This window comes from Ovis canadensis, chromosome 3, assembly GCF_042477335.2.
Source record: "Ovis canadensis isolate MfBH-ARS-UI-01 breed Bighorn chromosome 3, ARS-UI_OviCan_v2, whole genome shotgun sequence".
Classification (NCBI taxonomy): domain Eukaryota; kingdom Metazoa; phylum Chordata; class Mammalia; order Artiodactyla; family Bovidae; genus Ovis; species Ovis canadensis.
The window spans coordinates 126,468,305-126,491,990 of NC_091247.1; positions in this window are offsets into that span (position 1 = coordinate 126,468,305).

The window sequence follows — 23,686 nt, forward strand, 5'->3', positions numbered from 1 at the left end:
CAACCATATTGCTCAACCATATTGTAAATAGTTTTTCAGCAGCTACCAATTATGAGACACACTGAAGTAAATAAGATGGAAAAAATCAAGCTCATATCTTCTAGGAACCAACATAAGGCATTAAGATAAGACAGGTAAAAACAGCTCTGTGTTGTGCTGTGCTTAGTCAGTCAGTCATGTCCGACTCTCTGCAACCCCATGGACTGCAGCCCATCAGGCTTCCCCCGTCCAAGGGGATTCTCCAGGCAAGAATACTGGAATGGGTTGCCATGTTCTCCCCTCCCCATCTCACCACCTCCCTCCTCCCCTGCCCCTCACCCCCCCCAAAAAAAACAGCTCTACTGCATGGTATTATTAGGTTAGGAGCACAGCTATACTGTGTTTCCTGGATGGAGAATGATAGAGAAGGGCCTTCCAAGAAAAGGGAGTGAACTTTCTAAAGAATGAAGTATCTATTCTGTCTTCAGAAAAAAGCAAATTTCTTTTGTTGGATAGACACTGACACACACAAGACACAGATACATTTGTATATGCATACACTTGTACATTTACATGTATGTGTGTAGGTAGTCACTTAGGTACTCATATCTATACATATATGCATAAAACCTTAACAGCTATGGAAAATCAACAACGAAGTAACCTTCTTTTAATTATAAAAATCTATATAGCATTTCTAATTCTAAAAGTCTTTTTGAATCTGAGGTACAGGAACATTTTTTTGACTGCAGTATATTTAATTATCAGACTTTCATCATAAAAAAAATCCTATGGATATTATTTGTGTAAAAGGAAACATAAAATTCCCTTGAAACATTTCCCAGTATTTCTTAGGAAATTGTTAATTTTGTCACCACATTTTCAGGACATTCTGAAATGAATAATAAAGTTGTAAATGATAAGGCTCAGGCTAATATATTTGCCCTTTTGAAATAATGAAGGACCCATTCAAGAAGCTTTATCTATGGGGAAAATGTTTTTCAGAAAATGACATATTTTATAGCTGAAATTGAAAAAGGGAGGTGGGACAAGGCGAGTAAATGGGTGTGCTACTTTATTTAAAATGACATTTAGAAGGAGAGTGAGTAAGAAGAAAGGGATCTGGTTCAGATATACTCAGTATTGGAAAATAAAACAAACAGTGTGTGTCTGTTTTCTTAAACTTTGACATTTCTTGTTAGAACTTTAAGACCTGACTCACTGGAATGAAAGACTACAAATTCATTATTACATGATTTTATGTTTCTCTAACCCATTACATTCTACAGACAACCATCTTTATTATCTATAGTAATTTTTAATAGAAAGAATGGTACAGGGAGGGAGGAGGGAGCGGGGTTCAGGATGGGGAACACGTGTATACCCGTGGTGGATTCACGTTGATGTATGGCAAAACCAATACAATATTGTGAAGTAATTAACCTCCAATTAAAATAAATAAATATATATTAAAATAATTTTTAATAGACTTAATACATTGGAAAAATTATACTCACTGAATTGTTTTGACTTAAAAATACCAACATACAAAACTTTACTCATAACGTGCATAACTACATACTATTTTTTAAATAATGAGGAAGACTAAAGTTTCTTTTCTTTTTAGGTTATTTTATTTGACTATCAAAAAGCATGAAAATTTAATTTGCTAACCAGTTAATTTTTAGAGATTTGGGGCAATATTTTTGCTTGAGTATATTCTTTTTTCAGAGACACTGAAGCATGTGGCATAGAAAAAGAAAATATAATCACGTTAAAAATGTGGAAAATTGTTTGATAATGTTTAGAAGTCCAATGCATAAAATAATTTCCATTTTGATTTCTTCATACTTGTTTCTTTACCATATTTCTAAGTTGGTATGATTGTTAATTAAAAAGTTAATAAAAAATTATCCTAAGACACAATGATTTTACATAAAGCATTATCTTTGGTCCTATGGCAATAACCATCCTCAGCATTTTGCAGAGTTTATTCTTTTACTCAAAATACTTTAAGCTAATAGAATACAACTTTCCATATTTCTAAAATATGGCAAGCATATTTATATACTATATATTCACTATTTCACAACTATGTACTTAAAATGTTTACTAATGATGTACTCCGACCATGGTAGTATAATTACAAATGTTTTTTACAAACATTTTTAATGAAATAATATGATGTAAGATATTTTATCACATGTGAAGTAAACTTATAAAACTGTGGATTAATAAAAGTTTCAATGTCCCAGTATAGTTTGTCAAATACTGGCACCTGGTCCCCTCACTTCATGGGAAATAGATGGGGAAACAGTGGAAACAGTGGCAAACTTTATTTTGGGGGGTTCCAAAATCACTGCAGATGGTGACTGCAGCCATGAAATTAAAAGACACTTACTCCTTGGAAGGAAAGTTATGACCAACCTAGATAGCATATTGAAAAGCAGAGACATTACTTTGCCAACAAAGGTCCATCTAGTCAAGGCTATGGTTTTTCCAGTGGTCATGTATGGATGTGAGACTTGACTGTGAAGAAAGCTGAGCACTGAAGAATTGATGCTTTTGAACTGTGGTGTTGGAGAAGACTCTGGAGAGTCCCATGGACTGCAAGGAGATCCAACCAGTCCATTCTAGAGATCAGCCCTGGCTGTTCTTTGGAAGGAATGATGCTAAATCTGAAACTCCAATACTTTGGCCACCTGATGCGAAGAGTTGACTCATTGGAAAAGACTCTGATGCTGGGAGGGATTGGGGGCAGGAGGAAAAGGGGACGACGGAGGATGAGATGGCTGGATGGCATCACCAACTCGATGATGTGAGTTTGAGTGAACTCTGGGAGTTGGTGATGGACAGGGAGGCCTGGCGTGCTGCAATTCATGGCATCACAGAGTCCAACACGACTGAGCAACTGAACTGAAACGAATTGACCTGAAAAATAAGTTTAATAAATATTTTTTTCTAGCGGAATACTGAGAAATTTTTAAAATTTATATTCCCTATTTTCTTCTTTTACTAATTTGTGGCATGATTATTTAATATTTTAGACATTTGTATATTCTTAGTGTACTGATTAGGAATATTAATAAAATTATTCAGTCCAAAGTATACCTTCTTATATTGGTTAATTTTAAATATTGTGTATTAATTTATCATTGAACATCATAACAGTCAATTTTATTGATACTGGATGATGAATTATGGGCTTTTGAATACCTAAATAGACAAAAGCATCACATAACTATTTATTTAAAATAGCATAAAGGTATAATAAAAATAAGCTCTATGAATCAAAAGCCAATCATTACTAGGTTTATCTTTTTTATATTAATTGCCATTCAAAACTGAGCATACACATATATATGCACATGCTGCTGCTGCTGCTAAGTCCCTTCAGTCATGTCTGACTCTGTGTGACCCCATAGACGGCAGCCCACCAGGCTCCCCCATCCCTGGGATTCTCCAGGCAAGAACACTGGAGTGGGTTGCCATTGCCTTCTCCAATGCATGAAAGTGAAAAGTGAAAGTGAAGTCACTCAGTCGTGTCCAACTCTCAGTGACTCCATGGACTGCAGCCTACCAGGCTCCTCAGTCCATGGGATTTTCCAGGCAAGAGTACTGGAGTGGGGTGCCATTGCTTTCTCCATATATGCACATATATATATATATAATTTCTGAGCAAATTTAGAATAAATTGAAGATCTGCATGCCACATTATTCCTAAGTACTCAGTATGTGTTGTCTAACAATAAGAACAGTGTCATACATGACTCTAGTACAATTATCAAAATAAGATTACTTAACCTAATTTAATCAAATTATAATTAATAAATGTAAAAATATTTATAAGCTTATAAAATTTAATCTAATACCATTATTTGGTTCACAGACCCTAACACCAGTTTTCCCAATAATGCCCAATAATGTCCTTTATGTATAGCATTATTATCTATCTTGATCCATGGTCTACTCAGGATAACACATTGCATTTAGTTTTCATATCTCAATGGCCCCCTTTAACTAAAAGCAGTTTGTCAGTCATTGTCTTTCAGGAATTTGATATTTTAGAGGAGTGAAGGCTAGTTATTTTGTAGAGTGTTCCTCACTTTGGATTTGTTTGATATTTCACTATGTTGAGGCTTATCACATGAATGATACTGTGCCCCTCTCTTTCCCAAATAAAGGACTGTTTTTCACAATAAAGATAAGGTGCATCTGAATTAATCCAGTGACTCACATGATCATAGATAAGAATAAAGACAGTCTCAGAAACCTCAGCTTTTTGACTATGCCCTGAACCTGGTCTTTTTAAGTTCTCCAGCACAGTTAGACGTCGCATGATTATTATACTTTTATACTTCTTTACCATGATCGTCTATTGTAGCAGACTGTTTTTTAGTCTGTCAAAAACGGATCTTCAGTAGGTATTTTATTAATAAGAACAAGGGCTACTTAGAATATCTTTTTGCCATGATGGCCAGTGTCCATTTTCTAATGGTCATGAGGGTATCAGTGTCTTCAAACTGTCAGGAGGATGACGAAACTCAGACCGCCCTGTCTCTCAGTGCTTGCTGCCTGTGACAAATTCTGGTATCAAATGTTTTAGGAGGGCTAGGGGAGCAGAAGACATAAGCTCTTAGAAAAAAAAAAGAATTTTTCATTTTGTATTGAGGTATAGCTGGTTAAAGATGTTGTGATAGTTTCAGGTGATGTGAACAGTGAAGGGACGCAGCCATACATATCCATGTATCTGTTCTCCCCTTAAACTCCCCTCCTATCCAAGCTTCCACATAACATTGAGCAGAGTTCCCTGTGCTATACAGTAGGTCCTTGTTGGTTATCCATCTTAAATACAGCAATGTGTACACGTCCATACCAGACTCCCTAACTCTTAAATTACTTCTTAGGAATGTCTCACAAAGTTGTACTTCACAAAAGTAGGACATCAAATTGTCACGGCCTTATCTGTAGTTTTGAGGAAAGCGGTGTTGCTGTGACTTGAATCAGGAATCATAATATCAAAAGCCTATCATACTTAGGAAACTGTATATCCTCCAAACAATGTGTGACATTAATGAAATGGATGCTTCATGTCTTCCTTCTTGACATCATAGTTTAGTGACTAATGCTTTGCTAATATTAACAAATAAAAGCAATGGCTTATGTGACCCTGCCTGTCAATAGGAACTGCAGAACCAAGAGAAGTTTGAACTCCACCGTGTGCCCACCTTTGCTATCCCACACATATACATCTGGCTTGCCAAATCAAATTTTTACCGACAATCAAATTGCAAGGGAGTCTAGAAAAGGCTATGACATTAGAAGAAAAGCTATGACAAATCTAGACAGTCTATTAAAACACAGAGGTCCATATCTTCGCTGACAGAGGCCCATATAGTCAAAGCTATGGTTGTTCTATTATCGTGTATGGATGTGAGAGTTGGACCATAACGAAAGCTGGATGATGAAGAATTGATGCTTTCAAACTGTGGTGCTGGAGAAAATTCTTGAGAGTCTCTTGGACTGCAAGGAGATCAAATCCATTAATACTAAAGGAAATCAACCCTGAGTATTCATTGGAAAGACTGATGCTGAAGCTGAAGCTGAAGCTCCAATACTTTGGTCACTGATGTGAAGAGCCCACTGATTGGAAAGCACCCTGATGCTGGGAAAGATTGAAGGCAGGAAGAGCGGGGACAACAGCAAGTGAGATGGTTGGATGGCATCACCGACTCAATGGACATGAGTTTGAGCAAAACTCCGGGAGATGATGAAGGACAGGGAAGCCTGGCATGCTGCAGTCCATTGGGTCACAAAGAGCTGGACGTGACTTACTGCCTGAACAACAACTAGAAAATGCAATTTGGGGCTTTACCATCTCTACAGTGCAAAGAGGCATACAGTACAAGATATACTGATGCACAATCTCCACTACAAGATCTATTGCAGAGTCCTCAAAGCTTCATTTCTTGGCATCTTTGACCACAGTTTGATTAACACAGACTGGGTTCTACCTCTTTCTCCCAGTAATTCTAGTGTCCCCTTTATTGTTCTCTCTGGCTTCTTCTGCATCACCTCTTTGCTTAAGTCATGACATCAATCTAGAAAATCTTTTAGGGGAATTTCTTTTCAACAGATAAATCTAAGCTTGTTGTCTTCTCTGGGATGCTGTAGAGCATGCAGGAAACAACTCATGTTATGGCTTAGGAAGAGATACAGGTGGTGCTTGTGGTAAAGAACCAGCCTGCCAATGCAGGAGACATAAGAGATGTGGGTTCAATTCCTGCATCAGGAAGCTCCCCTGGAAGAGGCATGGTAACCCACTCCAGTATTCTTTCCTGTAGAATCCCATGGGCAAAGGACCTGGAGGACTATGGTCCACAGTGTCTCAAAAAGCTGGACATGACTGAAGTGACTTAACATGCACACACAGCTAACTTCCAGTGTAGTCTTCATTTTTGTTGTTCCTCAACCAGTCAAGCGTTATAAGTAGACCACAATCTGCATCTTCTTTTCCTACAGAATGGTATCTACCCTAGGAAGGTCCTTATGCAATTACACTTATAGTGAAGGGAGAAGGCCTATCCAATTGCTGTAGAAAAGGCAGCCTGGCTATACTCATGAATGTAGCTCAAGGTGTGGCTCCTAGTATGCATTCTATTTATTATCTCTTTTATATTCTAATACTTAGATATTTTCCTGATTTACACTGAAGAAAATAGTGAGTGATCAAATAATAAGCAATTTAGCAAAAGTCATATTGATGCCCAATTCCAAATTCTGAGTATTTTTGGTTTTACTCTGAGTAAAATTCTGAGTATTTTGATTTTATTTCAGAACATTCAGAAATTATTCTTAAGAGTCAACAAATTCCCAATCTGCTTTTTCATATTAATGCATGAACTCTGTAATTTAGTTTTATGATTTTTATATTTTTAATTAAAATTCTTCATTTTTCTCTCATTTAAAAATTGTTACTGGAATAACTTTATCTTCAAGATGTGTGAATTTTCCAAAATGTATATAATTTTTAATTTTGCTAAAAAAATTTTAACATATGTTGACAGCCTGAGTAGAAGAAACATATTTTCTCATATTCATTTCTTCAAGTTTTATTGAGATATAATGGGTATACAGCACTATATAAGTTTAAGGTGTGCAGCATAATGATTTGACTTACATACATCATGAAGTGTTTACAATAATAAGTTGAGTGAACATCAATCATCTCATATAGATACAAAATTAAGAAATAGAAAAAATATTTTTCCTTGTGATGAGAAGTCAGAATTTACTCTATTAGCAACTTTCATATATAACATTCAGCAGTGTAAATTATATTTATTGTGTTGTACATTACACCCTTAGCACTTATAACTGGGAATTTTGTATCTTTTGGCTGCCTTCATCCAATTTCCTTTCCCCCATCCCACTCCCAACTTTTTTAATAACGAATCTGATCTCTTTTTCTATGAGTTTGTTTGTTTCATTTCTAAGTATAAATAATCTACAGCACTAAATTAGTTCCTGTTATACAACATAGTGATTTTTTTATAAATTCATTTATTTTAATTGGAGGCAAATTACAATATAGTATTGGCTTTGGCCGATATTTTTACACATTTAAAATAAAATGATCACCATGATGTCTCATTACCATTTGTCACTGTCTGAAGATTAGATAATTATTGACTACATTCCCTACACTGTACATTTAGTACCCAAGACTCATTTATTTTGCAACTGGAAATTTGTACTTCTTAATCTCCTTCACTTCTCTTCTCTCTTCACTTATCCCTTAAATGGAAAAAAATATTTTTTGTGAGTACTTGGAAAAATGAAAAAAGTCTGCTATTTTTTATATATTTGTTTTAAAAAACCTCTGTAAATGAAATGGTTTTCCCTGTATAATATTCTCAAACACTTGTATTCAACCTATTTTCTATAGCTGTAATCATGCTTTTATTAGTTGGTTTTCTGATGACCATCCTTAGATTATTTTCCACTTAAATTTAAGCCATTTCTTTTCAGATGTGCCCTGAACTAGTGCAATTGCCCATTTCTCTACACCCTGCATACTATACGGAGAGTTCTGCAAATTCTGAAGGATTAGTAGTTTCACAGAAACAAAGGATAGATACTACTAGGATTCAGATATTTTCTCAGTCTTTGCCTTTTATTTACCTGCCAGCCATGAGCAAATAAAAGCTTCCACAACTGACCTCAGCACACATTGTCAGTGTCGGAAACACCAAACCTTGACTAAATCACTGGCATATAATTCCTCCCCCCCAGTGGCTCAGTGGCAAAGAATCCACCTATCAATGCAGGAGACACAAGAGATAGGAGTTCTATCCCTGGGTCTGGAAGATACCCTGGAGTAGAAAATGGCAACCCACTTCATTTTCTTGCCTGGAATACTCCAGGGACAGAAGAAACTCTGGCTGCAGTCCATGGTGTCACAAAGAGTTGGATACAGAGCACACCCAGGCCCTCCCCAATTCCATGCTAGGATTTCACTCAACTTTAGATTAAGGCATGGTCAGCGAGGGTTCCGATCTCACATCTTTCATATCAGTACTTCTCAGAGCCAAACTCTACTTCTGGAATCCTCTGGCAGAAATATGTGGTCTAATACCATATCATCCACGAGTAATATACAACTTTTCATCCATTGCCTAGGCAATTTGATAATTTACTCTAGGTTTAATATGGAAAACTGTCTCAGTCTGTATTGATTTTTTTCTTTTCCTTCTACTCATTATTTTCCTTTGGTTGCTGTTGTTCAGTGTTCAGCCAGGTACGTCTCTTTGTGATCCCATGGACTGCAGCACGCCAGGCTTCCCTGTCCTTCACCATCTCCTGGAGTTTGCACAAACTCATCCCCATTGAGTCAATGATGCCATCCAATCAACTCATCCTCTGTCATCCCATTCTCCTCTTGCCCTCAATCTTTCCCAGCATCAGGGTCTTTTTCAGTGAGTCAGCTCTTCTCATCAGGTGGCCAAAATATTAGAGTTTCAGCTTCAACATCAGTCCTTCCAATGAATATTTGGGACTGATTTCCTTTAGGATTGACTGGCTTGATCTCCTTGCAGTCCAAGGCACTCTCAAGAATCTTCTCCAAAACCACAGCTCAAAAGCATCAAATCTTTTTTGTCACTCAGCCCTCTGTATGGTTCTACTCTCACATCTATACCTGACTACTGGAAAAACCATAGCTTTGACTAGATGGACCTTATCAGCAAAGTGATGTCTCTGCTTTTTAATACACTTCTAGGTTTGTCATAGCTTTTCTTCCAAGGAGCAAAAGTGTCTTTTGATTTCCTGGCTGCCATCACCATCCAGTTATTTTGAAGCCCAAGAAACTAAAGTCTGTCATTGTTTCCATTTTTTCCCCATCTATTTGCCATGAACTGATGCAGCTGGATGCCATGATCTTCATTTTTTGAATGTTTCCTTTGGAATCTCCATGAAAAATTATGAACATATTGGATTTTGATTTCCAGCCTCCTCTCTGTGTGTTCTTCATTTCTGTCCACACCTCAGTCCTATGTATTTCCTTCCTACTTCTCCCATCAGGGCCAAATATTTTTATTCACATTTTTCTCAAAAATCACTGTGAAAAAAGATCCCATAAATTCATTTACATAATAAAATGTAAGAGATATGGACTCAGAGACAACAGAGCTTGGGTTGACAGAATGAAGATGTAAAAAATCTAATACATAATTAACCTGTGACTGCTGAATTGGTCCTATACACCACACCAAATGACTTCCATTTTGTTGTAGATGTTTACGGCCATCACTGAGAGGAGTTCATGTTGCTTTTAGGGAATAATTATCCTTTTATTTCTGTAGAATAATTTGATTTTATGAACCTTTAAAGGCACGAGGCATGTCAACAAACATGGAAATTTATAGAAAATTTCTTTGGTGTGCTTTTGGCCTCTGTGATAAACCAAAAAATCTGCTTCTTTGTTTGTTTCAAGGTGTGTTTTAATTTAATGGGATCAGTACTTTTACAAGTCCAGAATCCTAGATTTAAATAGCTCTTTCAGTGATCAAGATAATTTATTGGTCTCCAGTTACTAGTGTCCAGACATCAGACTAAATCAGTTCTCTATTTTAGTCCATTATGATATCCACCAGTTTTTCCTAAAAAGAGCTTTTTAGGTGATAAAACTGATAACTCAAGGGAAATGACAACTGTGACATTTAACAAGGACAAAATAAATGATTCAATTTAAGGCCAATATTACTTTGCAGAATATGAAATGCCATACCTTTAGTAGGCCCAAAAGGCCAACATTTTTCAAAATCTCTCTGAAATGATAAGGGATATTTGATAAGAGACTGCAATCTTCATAAAATATATTTTTCCAGGAAATAGTTTCTGGCTTCCCATTTAATATGTATCTTCTCAAAGACTAAAATTCAGAAAACTGAAATCTTCTTCATTCAACCTACTTTCATTTTAAAGGTATACTCATTCTTTTAAACATCTAAATAAACATGTATTTTATTTTCTGCAAGACTGCATTATTTCCCACAAACTCCAATCCAATTAATCATTTCACTTCACTAATTGCTCTAAGTATTCTTATTTTCATGAAAGCAGAAACCACCACTGAAATATTTTTTTAAAACTCTGCATACAATAAGATAGTTATGATATTTTTATCAACATACAATGGAATCTAACTATATCATCTCACAGTTTTTTTGTAAATCTACAACTGCTCTTAAAAACACTTTTTGCTACCTTATTTTATTAATTGAATGGAAGTGAAAGTCACTCAGTCATGTCTGACTCTTTGAGACCTCATGGTCTCTACAGTCCATTGAATTCTCCAGGCCAGAATACAGGAGTGAGTAGCCTTTCCCTTCTCCAGGGGATCTTCCCAATGCAGGGATTGAACCCAGGTCTCTCACATTACAGGAAGATTCTTTACCAGCTGAGCCACAAGGGAAGGCCAAGAATACTGGAGTGGGTAGCCTATCCCTTCTCCAGCAGATCTTCCTGACCCAGGATTTGAACTGGGGTCTCCTGCATTGTAGGCAGATTCTTTACCAACTGAGCTATCAGGGAAGCCAATTGAATGGAAAATTCTATGAATTCTACAGTGTTTCACGATTTTCAAAAGTTTAACACATGATTTCACATAATTTCATAATAATACTCCTTTATAAATCTCTTTCCTCTGTATAACCCATCCCCATCATCCCTCTTGTCTCCCTACTGGTAACCAGTGATTTGTTTAAATCTGGGAGTCTGTTTCTGCTTTGTTATATTTATTTGTTTTAATTCTTTAGATTCCATATATCAGTGATAGCATATAGTACATGTCTTCCTCAGTCTGACTTACTTCAATTGATATGGTAATCTCTGAGTCCATTCATGTTGTTGCAAATGGCATTATTTCATTCTTTTTTATAGCTGAGTAATATTCCATGTGTGTGTGCATGCGTGCATGTGTCTGTGTGTGTGTATAACATCTTTTTATTTATTCATCTCCTGCTGAACATATCTTGGCTATCATAAATAAAACTACTATGAAAATGAGGATGCATGCATCTTTTCAAATTAGTGATTTTGTTTTGTTTTGTTTCCCAAATATATAATCACAAGTGGAATTGCTGGGTCATATGGTAGTTGAATTTTTAATTTTTTGAGCAATCTCTGTACTGTTTTCCATAGCAGCTGTGCCAATTTACATTTTCACCAACAGTGTATAAGGGTTCCCTTTTTTCATATCCTCCTCAACATTTATTATCTGCACTCTTTTTGATGATAGCCTTTCTGACAGGTATGAGATGTTATCTCATTGAGGATTTGATTTGCATTTTCCTGATAATTAGTGATATTGAGCATTTTTTCATGTTCTTGTTGGGAAAATGTCTACTCAATTCTGCCCATTTTTAATTGCTTTTTTTAATGTTGACATGTATGAGCTATTTATATATGAAAGAAAACACTTTGACTAGAATATTATGCCTTTATCAATAGTCTCCATTTTATAGAAAAACTGAGAGGCAAAATGCAAAGTGAAATATTGCCTATTGTTCATAGCTGGTATATTTCTCTATTTAGTTGAACTACTGTTAGAATAATGGTATGCGTTTTTCTATAATGAATCTTTGTCATTTTATTTTCCTTGGCATCACTTTAATTTTTTCTTCAGAGTGTATTGCAATGATCACAGTCCAAATGTGTTATGAATTATAGAAGAGAGAAAAACATCCTTTTATCTCTTCCACTTCTATATCTTAGAAGCACAAAGTGATTAAGCCAGTTCAATGGCATACAAAGCATCAGACTGAACATTCATTCTGACTATCAGGATCTTTCTCTCCTCTGGTTCTTACTACTCAATGCTGAGATAAGATAGGAAAGAGTTCATCTTATTTCTCCTCTGAAAATTTGAGATGAAATACTATATAAGAATGTAAGTGTTAGTCATTCAGTCATATCAGACTCTTTGCAACCCCACGGACTGGTAGCCCACCAGGCTTCTCTGTAAACAAACCATGAATAAATGTCAGGGTATTAAATTAACATGAGGTGAAGTGAACATCTTCCCTGAATGATTAATTTATATTCCAAAACTTGAAATGTCCTAACTTTGTAATTAAAAATCTTTATGCTTAGCTCAGTGGATGATATTATACATAGGACTTAATCAAATGTGGATTTGTCTATAGCTGTCAAAATAAAACAATAGATATCCTACCCTAATAAAGAAAAGAAATGTGAAACTCATTCAGGAAAACTGAAGTAATTACTGCTGTCTTCTCTAAATCTGACATGTGTACAATTACAACTATGTAGGTAGCTTTTCAAATGAAAGTCAAAGGGAAATCAGGCTTCGCAGGTGGTCCGGTAGTAAAGAATCTGCCTGCCAATGCAAGAGACAAAGGAGATGAAAGTTTTATCCCTGGGTAGGAGAGATTCCCTGGAGGAGGGCATGGCAATCCACTCCATTATTCTTGCCAGGAAAATCCCACAGACAGAGGAGCCTGGTGGTTTGCATTTCTATGGGGTCACAAAAGGGTCAGACATGACTGAACACACAAAGGGAAATCGTGTTGCTAAAGAGTAAATACAAATATTTTTAAATCACATATTTTATGTGATTCAACTACATTCTAAATTCTTTTTAATCATTTTTATAAAACACTGTCAGTTTTCTAAACTTTTGATGCCAAAATATTTAGCTCCTTTGTTAAAGCATTAATAGCGATGTTAGAGTGATGTTTTTAGTTGTATAAATACAATTTAAGGTTTATTATGATATTTCATGCACACAAAATGTGTTATTGATCATCATGTTAATTAGTAAGGCTATATAAATATGGCAATTAAAATATACGGACCTTACAGAAAAAGACAAACTCTGAATCATACTGATGAAAAGAAATTAGAGGAAAAGTTCTATAGGTTCAATTTAAATATACCTCATTTGGTTTATTAATTTTTATATATATTAACTTTCTAATAGTATTCTAACAGAATTTTTCTGCAATGACTTTCTTAAATAATGAAAAGAATATCTTATAATATGGATGGAAATAATAATAACTTTCCTTCTGAGAGTGACTTCTGTCCCTTAAGAATCACTGGATCATTATTGGCTTATGTTCAGTTCAGTTCAGTCACTCAGTCGTGTCTGACTCTTTGTGACCCCATGAATTGCAGCAAGCCAGGCCTCCCTGTCCGTCACCAACTCCTGGAGTTCACTTAAACTCACATCCATTGTAATGCCCAAGTCGAGAAATCTCCCAATGACCACCAGGGAGCCGATATCCAATGCAAAAGCAAGAGAGTTTTTATTAACAAGCTCTAGCTGGGGCTCCCACCGTTACCAACGCAGTGGCTATAGGGAGGAGCCCCGGGTTTTGGGTTACATTGCTTATATAGGCAGTGTTCATGAAAAAAAAAAACCAATTTCTAGGTAGGGGGACTTCTAAATGGTCACTTTCTTTTGAAGGGGTTGTGTGTTGGTTTTTGATTGGTCCCTATTTCCTAGGTAGACCACAAGTTCCTGAAAGTTAAGTCAGGAGATTCTGGTCTGGGGTCTGATTGGCTCGTGGGTGGTGGGGTGAGGTCAGGGAATTTCCAAAGGCTCTTTTCCCAGAACCTTACAAAATGGAGTTTTTTTCTGTTAACAAAATGGAGTAGCTTAGATTCTTCACCATCAAGTCCGTGATGCCATCCAGCCATCTCATCCTTGGTCGTCCCATTCTCCTCCTGCCCGCAATCCCTCCCAGCATCAGAGTCTTTTCCATTGAGTCAACTCTTCACATGAGGTGCCCAAAGTAATGGAGTTTCAGCTTCAGCATCATTCCCTCCAAAGAACACCCAGGGTTGATCTCCTTTAGGATGGACTGGTTGGATCTCCTTGCAGTCCATGGGACTCTCAAGAGTCTTCTCCAGCACCTCAGTTCAAAAGCATCAAATCTTTTGTGCTCAGCTTTCTTCACAGTCCAACTCTCACACCCATACATGACCACAGGAAAAACCATAGCCTTGCTAGACCGACCTTTGTTGGCAAAGTAACGTCTCTGCTTTTGAATATGCCATCTAGGTTGGTCATAACTTTTCTTCCAAGGAGTAAGCGTCTTTAATTTCATGGCTGCAGTCACCATCTGCTGTGATTTTGGAGCCCCCTAAAATAAATTCTGACAGTTTCCACTGTTTCCCCATCTATATCCCATGAAGTGATGGGACCAGATGCCATGATCTTTGTTTTCTGAATGTTGAGCTTTAAGCCAACTTTTTCACTCTCCTCTTTCACTTTCATCAAGAGGTTTTTTAGTTCCCTTCACTTTCTGCCATAAGGGTGGTGTCATCTGCATACCTGAGGTTATTGATATTTCTCCCAGCAATCTTGATTCCAGCTTGTGCTTCTTCCAACCCAGTGTTTCTCACGATGTACTATGCATAGAAGTTAAATAAGCAGGATGACAATATACAACCTTGACATACTCCTTTTCTATTTGGAATCAGTCTGTTTTTCCATGTCCAATTCTAACTGTTGCTTCCTGACCTGCATATAGGTTTCTCATATAGGTGGCTTATGTTAGCTCACTCAATATGAATAATTGCAAGTCATATGAGCTGGATGTTATTATCTCAATTGTACTAATCTGAAGATACAGTCTTTTTAAAGTTCATTCATCTTCTCCATAATCCTATCGTTTTTAGGAGGTAATGATAATTTTCAGGGATAAATATTTGAATGTAAAGAATATGTCCTTTCATTAGCCATATTCCCATTTTTAATTAATTTAATATACAGTTATTAATTTTCATATATAAATTAATTAAATGAAAATTTAAATTTGCAGTTTAGGAAAGTTTATGCAGATTTTTTACCTCTTTATCCCATCAAATCCTTTATGAAATAGTATTATTTTATTCTCATCTAGTGGATAAACAAACTCAAATTTTTCGAAGTTACTAAATTTGCCGAATTTCACAAAATTGAATCAAATAGCTATATCCCTGCTCCTTTCTATTACCAGTGCCATGCCTTTTGAACTGATGCCTCCCTTTCCTAAGCATAAAAGAAATTTAGTTTCTGCATTAATATATTAAAAATACCCTGAAACACATGGATGTATTTGTTGTATGCAGTTTGTAAAAGTAAATATGAGTTTTAAAAATATTTTTGCATTCTATAATTTTGATATTTATGTGATGTTTGTTTTATATTTACTGGTAGCAAAAATGAGCATTTAGTAATTTAAACATAGTCAATCACTTTTGATATTTAAAATATAAGAAGTTATATAACTCTCTAACAATGTAAAAGATTGAGATACTATAGACATAACTCAAAAAAACTTACCAAAAATTGTTAATTTATGTAATAATATGGGGTATCAACAGTGTTTTAATGGAATATCAACTTTGCCGCTTTTTAAAAAACTTTGAAATCACTTCAAAGTTTGAAATCACTTCAAAGACAAAAGTCATCCATTTCCAAAGTGATTATTATAACCAATATTTATTCTGAAGTGTTGAAAGTTATTATGAATGGTAGAATACATTATCCCTCTGGCCTTATTAATTAAAAAATATTATGAGTTTTTTGCTTATATCAAATGTTACCTATAAAAATTTGTGCTAGTCTTCTATTTGTTCATTTTAACCTCATAATAAGATTAAGAGATACTTATAAGATGCCAGTGAACCTGAGAACTGGGGTTTAAAGTGTTTTAATTGGAAGAATAACAAGAAAAGTATTGAAGTAAAGAAAAATACAAATAGAAAAAAGAAAAATAAGACCTACTTATCAACCGTTAACACTACGAAAGTGAATTCTTAAAACTCAACAAAATGAAGTGTAAGATTAATGAATCTCAGCATTATTTGTTAATAAGCAAAGGACTTGAGGCCTCATTATCCAGTAGATCATGAGAGGCTTTTCACATGATGATGGTTTCATAGTTCCTAAGAGCCACAAAAGCAAGAAAGCCTTAGTAAGCAAGAACTTTAAAGTTCTTTGTCGAATCATGCTAATTTTTCCCCATTGGCCAAATCAAGTCATAGTCACCTTGTTTATTGTCCCATGGCCAAGAACATAGTCAGTATAGGAAGAGACTACCAAGGATGTGGATATATAAAGGTAAATTATTGCAGCCATTTGCAACAATCTAGAGTTCAAATTGATTTTTCTTATCTCAAGTTTGCACTCTGTTCACCACAGAACCTGCATCTGAAAAACACCAGAAAATGTATCAATAGTCCCAAGACTGTTGAGGCCAGACCTCTCAGGCCCCAAATGAAATCAAATGGCTTATTCTTTATCTTACTGGCATCTCTATACTGCCTGATGAAATGCTTCTTTATTCTCCCTATACTGTTCTCTAACAAATCTAAATGTACTTCTATTTTTTTTTATTTTTTAAATTAAATGTACTTCTAGGGTCAGTATTTTGCCTTCCCACTGTCGCTTCCTCTACTATATTAAGAAAGTGTTAGTTGCTCTGTTGTGCCAGACTCTTTGTGGCCCTATGGACTGTAGCCTGCCTGGCATCTTGGTCCATGGCATTCTGATTCTCCAGGCAAGAATCCTGGAGTGGGTTACCATGCCCTTCCCCAAGGGATCTTTCTGACACAAGGATTTAACTCACATCTCTTATGTCTCCTGCATTGGAAGGCAAGTTCTTTACCACTCAGTCAGTCAGTCTTTTCTGACTCCTTGTGACCCCATGGACTGCAGCATGCCAGGCTTCCCTGTCCATCACCAACTGCCAGAGCTTGCTCAAACTCATGTCCATCAAGTTGGTGATGCCATCCATACATCTCATCCTCTGTTGTTCCCTTATCTTCCTGCCTTCAATTTTTCCAAGCATCAAGATCTTTGTCAATGAGTCAGTTATTCCCATTAGGTGGCCAAAGTATTGGAGCTTCAGCTTCAGCATCAGTCCTTCCGATGAATATTCAGGACTGATTTCCTTTAGGATTGACTGGTTTGATCTCCTTGCAGTCCAAGGGACTCTCAAGTGTCTTCTCCAACACCACAGTTCAAAAGCATCAGTTCTTTGGTGCTCAGCTTTCTTTATGGTGTAACTCTCACATCCATACAGGACTACTGGAAAAACCATAGCTTTGACTAGACAGAGCTTTGTTGGCTAAGTCTTTACCACTAGCACCATCTTTAAAGTTGATCTTCCTAGCACAGAATCTTCCATACTTATTTGCTCAAGCCTCAATCCTTATGACCCTTTCCCATTCCCATTCACTCAGAACTACAAGTGGCAGTTTGACTACTGTTTTTTCAGGTAAGCTTTCCATGTGTTTTCATTGTATAATTTACCCCTCTTAGAACTCATCAAAACTATACTTAACTAAATCATCAAAAGTCTACTTACTCTTTGGTCAAATTATTTAGTGTTTGCTTCAATAAGTGCCATGAATGCAAGGACCACATCTGAATGTCATTTTTAGTAGTAATTTGCTCCATAAATATTATTGTTATTGATGTCAATGTCAGAACAGACATGACTATTCTTTCATCTCTTTTTCTTTCCACATATCTCCATCTCCAAATGATTTCCTATTTTCTATGCAAAACAGAACACCTTTTTTTTTTTAAAGAAATTATCACTCATTATTAGAGAAATGCAAATCAAAACCACAATGAGGTACCACTTCACACCAGTCAGAATGGCTGCGATCCAAAAATCTGCAAGCAATAAATGCTGGAGAGGGTGTGGAGAAAAGGGAACCCTCCTACACTGTTGGTGGGAATGCAAACTAGTACAGCCACTATGGAGAACAGTGTGGAGATTCCTTAAAAAATTGCAAATAGAACTCCCTTATGACCCAGCAATCCCACTTCTGGGCATACACACCAAGGAAACCAGAATTGAAAGAGACACATGTACCCCAATGTTCATCGCAGCACTGTTTATAATAGCCAGGACATGGAAACAACCTAGATGTCCATCAGCAGATGAATGGATAAGAAAGCTGTGGTACATATACACAATGGAGTATTACTCAGCCGTTAAAAAGAATTCATTTGAATCAGTTCTGATGAGATGGATGAAACTGGAGCCGATTATACAGAGTGAAGTAAGCCAGAAAGAAAAACACCAATACAGTATACTAACACATATATATGGAATTTAGGAAGATGGCAATGACGACCCTGTATGCAAGTCAGGAAAAAAGACACAGATGGGTATAACGGACTTTTGGTCTCAGAGGGAGAGGGAGAGGGTGAGATGATTTGGGAGAATGGGAATTCTAACATGTATACTATCATGTAAGAATTGAATCGCCAGTCCATGTCTGACGTAGGGTGCAGCATGCTTGGGGCTGGTACATGGGGATGACCCAGAGAGATGTTGTGGGGAGGGAGGTGGGAGGGGGGGTCATGTTTGGGAACGCATGTAAGAATTAAAGATTTTAAAATTTAAAAAAAAATAAAATTAAAAAAAAAAAATAAAGCTAGTAATATAAACTGGGTTCTGCTGGGTCGTTGTGTCCAAGTCATCTGTTTTGTATTGGTTAATATTATTTCTTTCAGATGACAGGAAATGCAATTCAAACTGGCTTAAACAACAACACAAAAAATTTTATTACCTCATGTAACTGAAATGTCCAGCTGTAAATTTTCAGGTACAGCTTGATCCAAAGCCTCAAATATTGTCAACAGGACTTATTTTCTCTACATGCCTTGGCTCTAAATATACTCTACAGGCTTTGTTCTCAGGCCCCAGACTTTTAGGTTTAAGTCCAACAGGGAAGAGTCTCTGCTTCTCTTTCACTGGCCCCAGGAAGCATTACATTGTATCCCAATGACTTTGTCTGAGTGCTCATCACTTAGCCATCAATATGTGCTGCAGAATGTTCTATTTCATTTGTTCAGACTTGATCCACCACCTGCCTGTCCTAACCTTGAAATTAGAGATAGAATTCCCTGTGAAAAATTTGGATACTTTCTCAAAAGGAAATGACAGAACTATTTTATACAGCTACCAGATGAAGAATATGTGGGAAATTCACACATATGTATGTATCTTCACTATGAATCACACAGCTATAAGGCATTTACAGAATCACACATGACCATATTTATATGAAAATGAGAAAAGGAAAGATATATGCATTTGAATGCAGAGTTCCAAAGAATAGCGAGGAGAGATAAGAAAGACATCGTCAGTGATCAGTGCAAAGAAATAGAGAAAAAGAGTAGAATGTGAAGGACTAGTGATCTCTTAAAGAAAATAAGAGATACCAAGGGAACATTTCATGTAAAGATGGGCAAAATAAAGAAGAGAAATGGTATGGACCTAATAGAAGCAGAAGATATTAAGAAGAGATGGCAACGATACACAGAAGAACTATACAAAAAAGATCTTCATGACAGATAACCATGATGGTGTGATCACTCACCTAGAGCCAGACATCCTGGAATGTGAAGTCAAGTGAGCCTTTGGAAGCATCACTACCTACAAAACTAGTGGAGGTGACGCAATTCCAGTTGAGCTATTTCAAATCCTAAAATGTGATGCTGTGAAAGTGCTGCACTCAATATGCCAGCAAATTTGGAAAACTCAGCAATGGCCACAGGACTGGAAAAGGTCAGTGTCATTCCAATCCCAAAGAAAGGCAATGCCAAAGAATGCTCAAACTACCACACATCTGCACTCATCTCACACACTAGCCAAGTAATGTTCAAAATTCTCCAAGTCAGGCTTCAACAGTATGTGAACCATGAACTTCCAGATGTTCAAGCTGGGTATAGAAAAAGCAGATGAACCAGAGATCAAATTGCCAACATCTGTTGAATCATAGAAAAAGCAAGAGAGTTCCAGAAAAACATTGACTTCTGCTTTATTGAGTACACCGAAACCTCTGATTTCGTGTATCACAACAAACTGTGGAAAATTTTAAAGAGATGGGACTGTTAGTCCAACTTACCTGGCTCCTGAGAAATCTGTATGCAAGTCAGGAGCAACAGTTAGAACTGGGCATGCAACAACAGACTGGTTCCAAATCGGGAAAGGAGTATGTCGGGGCTGTATATTGTCATTCTGGTTATTTAACTTATGTGCAGAGTACATCATGTGAAATGCTGGGCTGGATGAATCACAAACTGGAATCAAGATTGCCAGCAGAAATATCAATAACCTCAGATATACATATGGCATCACCCTTATAGCAGAAAGTAAAAAGGAATTAAAGAGCCTCTTGATGAAAGTGAAAGAAGAGAGTGAAAAAGTTGGCTTAAAACTCAGCATTCAGAAAACGAAGATCATGGCCTTAGGTCCCAACACTTCGTGACAAAAAGGTGGGGAAACAATGGAAACAGTGAGAGATGTTATTTTGGGGGGCTCCAAAATCACTGCAGATGGTGATTGCAGCCATGAAATTAAAAGACGCTTTCTCCTTGGAAGAAAAGCTATGACCAACCTAGACATCACAAGCAGAGACATTAGTTCGCCAACCAACAAAGGTCTGTCTTGTCAAAGCTATGGTTTTTCCAGTAGTCATGTATGGATGTGAGACTTGGACTATAATAAAAGCTGAGTGCTGAAGAATTGATGCTTTTGAATTGTGGTGTTGGAGAAGACTTCTGTGAGTCCCTTGGACTGCAAGGAGATCAAACCAGTCAATCCTAAAGGAAATCAGTCCTGAACATTCATTGGAAGGACTGATGCTGAAGCTGAAGCTCCAATACTTTGGCCACCTGATGCGAAAAACTGATTCATTGGAAAAGACCCTGATGCTTGGAAAGATTGAAGGCAGCAGGACAAGGGGATGAAAGAGATGAGATGTTTGGATGGCATCACCGACTCAATGGATATGAGTTTGAGCAAGCTCTGGCAGTTGGTGAATGGACAGGGAAGCCTGGCATGATGCAGTCCATGGGGTCAGAAGGAATTGGACATGACTGAGTGACTGAACTGAACTGATATTTACATCATTTACTCTTACCTCTTAGTTACATAAGCAAGAAAAATATTATGCAATGAAACTCCAGAAGATCAATTTCTCTAACTGAAGAACATTTAATTATCTTTATTAGATATGCTTTTTTTCTCCAAAGAGTTGAAGATAAAATGCAAAGCATAGAGTTACTGACTTTTTATCTTACATGTTCACATAGGTATGTCAAAGTTCGTTGTATATGTTTCAGATTATCCCTTAGTTGAAATATATTACATATTCAAATTTTCTCACTTTCAAAATTAGCAGAGTAAAGAAATAATTAATTTTTTGTTCTAAGAAACATCAAGAAGAGAGTGGGAGGGATACACTCTGTGCACTAAAAATATTGTGGTAGGAATTCAAACCCAAAAGGTCAATTCTTACAGTATTTGGAAAAATAACTTATAGAAGTAGAAGGAAAAAAAAGAAAAGAAACCCTGTGGCTGGAGAAGGATTCTCAAAGTTATAGTAAGGATTCTCAAAGGTATGAGTTGGTTTTGGTTCTACCACTTCCTATCTCACTTTGATGGGCTTCCCCAGTGTAGTGGTAAAAAACATGCCTGCCAATTCAGGAGATGCAGGTTTGATCCCCGGGTTGGGAAGATCCCCTGGAGTAGAAAATGGCAACCCACTCCAATATTCTTGCCTGGAAAATCCCGTGGACAGAGAAGCCTGGTGGGCTACAGTCAATGGGATCTCAAAGAGTAAGACACACTTGAGCATGCACATGTGAATCTTACATTGATAAGTTACTGAACGTCTCTGGGCTTCTGTTTTCTTGTTTGTGAAATTGGAATAGTAAGATCCACCTCTCTTGTATTGGTAACAAATATATGTGGCAAAATAATACCGAAGGTAATCATTGCTCCAATTCCTCAGGTAAAGGCAGAAGAAATGATGATCGGAACAAAGAAAAGTTTAAACAAAATCATCTAGACACAAAAATAAGTTCAATATAAAATTATGAAATTTATCCTCTTATGCTTTCTTTCTCCAAATCGTTTACTCAAGGAATGATATCGACTCTTGTTCACAGATGTCATTCTCCCTATTCTACTTAATTCTGCCAGTACTTTTCTTTTCACTAAATTGAAGTTTAGTGTGCCTGATAACAGAATCTACTCCAAGAATATGAATAACTTTCCCACCTGAAAGTGCAGTAAATACCCAAATTACTCAAACAGTTATCTAAAGTCTTTGCGTCCCAGTTTTCAAATCATATATAAGAGTGTTGGGTGTATTTGGACAGGTAAAAGGTTAAATAAAAGCAACAGCAAAATATCTGGTAATCTCATCAACATTGATGAGAATGTCAGAATAATTATAAATTATTTTTTGAATTAATACTTTCTCTTACCTCCCTTGAGACTATTTTGAGCATGTCCATGTTATGAATTATTAATTGGTTAACATATCAATAAGAATTTATTTGAGGGTACAATTCTCTAAGCTTTTTGAAAAATCAGTTGGATTCAAATTTGATGGTGCACCTTTCCTAGCAAATATACAGATGAAATTGGTAGGTCAAAAATATTTTATCAGTGACTATTATGATTATTAAAGTATTGGAAAAATTATTTGACATCTCATTTCTTTTTCATAAAGATATCTAATTTTCTCTTTGAAAGTAGAGTCTCTTTGCCTCATAACCACAAAGACTGAAAGAAATCTTGTTTTATCCCCAAGTCTTCAAACTAGGATGTATTTTTATGAATGTGGTTCTTAAAACTACACATGTGTTTAACTTGGTTTTTGATTTCACAATCTAACAATTTAAGCCATGACTGATAAATACATAAAATATTGTTAATATAATCTAATGTCATTCTACTTTTTATGTATAGAAAAGTATAGAAATGTATAGAAAAATATTTTTTCCAGGTCACACAGAAATAATACACTCACACATTGACACTAGTCCTCCATGTGCTCTTGTACAATGTCCTGTGCTCCCCACTACACCCCCCCCCACACACACACACACATACAGCTTAAAGCTTTTCCTGTTAAGCTTTTCCTCCTCTAAAGTAAGGGAATAAGACTCAAAAGCTTCCATATCTTTTTGCTTCTTCTGCTATTTATTCAAATATTCTGTCCTGCCGCATCAGTGTTTTTCCTTTTTCCATTTTCATTTACTCCCAATAATTTTCTGTGTGAGATTTCTACATGCTTTAACATTGAATTTGAACATGATATTTATAAATGGTATAATTATGAATATTATTGGTTTTATAGGTTTGTTAATTGACTC